The 1,946-nt window shown below is 43.4% G+C and overlaps 1 non-coding gene across 1 annotated transcript; it reads right to left on the reverse strand.

Moving 5' to 3' along the window:
• Nucleotides 1-1,599: 1,599 nt before the first annotated feature.
• Nucleotides 1,600-1,713, reverse strand: LOC140310787 (U5 spliceosomal RNA). The gene has a single exon (XR_011916825.1). It is a non-coding gene; the product is annotated as a U5 spliceosomal RNA (small nuclear RNA).
• Nucleotides 1,714-1,946: the final 233 nt, after the last annotated feature.

Here is a 1,946-nt window from a genome sequence, read left to right on the forward strand (position 1 = left end):
TCTTACAACGGAACACCTCCGCTCCCTCTTTTGATGGTGTATGTTCGGGCATTCGAACCTTTTCTTACCCGCTTTTTACAAACTATGGTCGGATATTCAAACCTTCTTGTAGCCAAACACATCCACTCCTGCTTTTGATGATGTATGGTTGGGCATTCAAACCTACTTGTTGCCCGCTTTTCATTAATTATGGGTGGACATTCACACCTTGTCGCAGCCAAACACCTCCGCTCCCTGTTTTGATCATGTATGGTTTGACATTCGCACCTTTTCTCACCCGCTTTTTACTATGGTCAACCATTCACAGCTTCCTCTCCACCATACTTGTATGGTGGGATATTCACACCCACTTGCATCCGAAGACCTCCGCCCCCACTTTTGTTGATATTTAGTCGGTCATTTGCACCTTACCCGCTTTTGGCAAACTATGGCCTTCTTGCAGCCAAACACCTCTGATCTCGCTTTTGATGATGTAAGGTTGGGCATTCAGACCTTGCTTCACCTGCTTTTCACCAAATATAGTCGGACATTCACACCTTCTTGCAGCCGAACACTTCCGCTCCACCTTTTAGTGTTCTATGGGGCATTCACACCTTTTTTTTCACCGCATTTTATAGATTATGGTTGGAAATTCTCACCCACTCTCATCCGAAGACCTCTCCTCCCGCTTTTGTTAATATATAGTCGGGCATTCGAACCTTTTCTTACCCGCTTTTTACAAATTATGGTCGGACATTCACACCTACTTGCAGTCGAATACTTCCGCTCCACCTTTTAGTGATGTATGGTTGGCATTTGCACCTTTTCTTACCCTCTTTTTATACTGATTGCTGAAGATTAAGTTGTTCTTTCTCAAACTACAACATTTTTTTAATGGTTGAAACTTGATTTGAAGTGGATAAATAAGGAGGACAAACAATTTTAAGTCAGGCTGATAGAAGGAATTAATTTTATAGCAAAATCTGTACTTCGTCATATGTCGAGAGATGCTTATTGCTGAATAAGTTCTTTCTCATTCTACAAAGTACAACGTTGTTTATCGTTGAAACTTGATTAGACATGAATAAATATGAAGGACAAAGCAGTCTTAACTTGGTTTGAGTTAAAGAATTGGTTTTATAGGAGAAACCGAATTCGTGCATAACTCGTAAAATAGAGCTTATTTTCTGGTCTGGTTCTTTCTCATAATACAAAGTTTGTTGTTTATTGTTGAAACTTCATCAGAAGTGAAGAAATAAATGAATGCCTATCAACAAATGTGGGATCTAAACTCTAGTGCTTCCTCTAAAATAATTTCCTTTCTCAATTCAGAAATGTGTGTGTGGCTTTGTGGCTGCGTCCTTGGCCTGCCGCCTCCAGCTGCAGCCTCTTGGGCTGTTGCTACTGCCATCTGGATCACAGCCACGGGGGGAATCCACTCTTCAGCCCTTTTAAATGGTATAACTTTGCACTCCCGCACTCTCCAGCGAGCACCATTCAAACAACAACTTTGCACTCCAGCTTCGAACATCGGCACAGTCGCAACAAGTAAGGCGACTCTACTCAGAGAAGTCACTCTGCACAGTCACAAGATTTCTTTTGCACAGACAGAAAGGCCTTCACCCGCAAAGGTAAAGCCTGCCAAAAATAGAAACAACTCATTAGTGCTGCTCTCCATGGAAGTCTTTAGTAAAAGGCGAAATACTTGTACGTTATGTAGAGAAACCAGAGTACGATTATCCGTCACTGCGGGAGCAGGGCATCAGGCTAGTTGGCATAGCCACCTTCCCCATGGTGAGCTTTGCTTGGTTGAGACGCTTGCTCCCCCTCCTTGCTCCTCGGCTGACCAAGTAGGAACAATCGGGCCCTATTCGATGGCTGCCTTGTCTTTTGCTCTGTGCAAAAGACAAGGCAGCCACAAACACCACGGGAACAACATATTGAGGCTTTGTTCTGACCGCTCATTC

This window comes from Leuresthes tenuis, unplaced genomic scaffold, assembly GCF_036924035.1.
Source record: "Leuresthes tenuis unplaced genomic scaffold, fLeuTen1.0.hap1 SCAF_6, whole genome shotgun sequence".
Taxonomy (NCBI): Eukaryota; Metazoa; Chordata; class Actinopteri; order Atheriniformes; family Atherinopsidae; genus Leuresthes; species Leuresthes tenuis.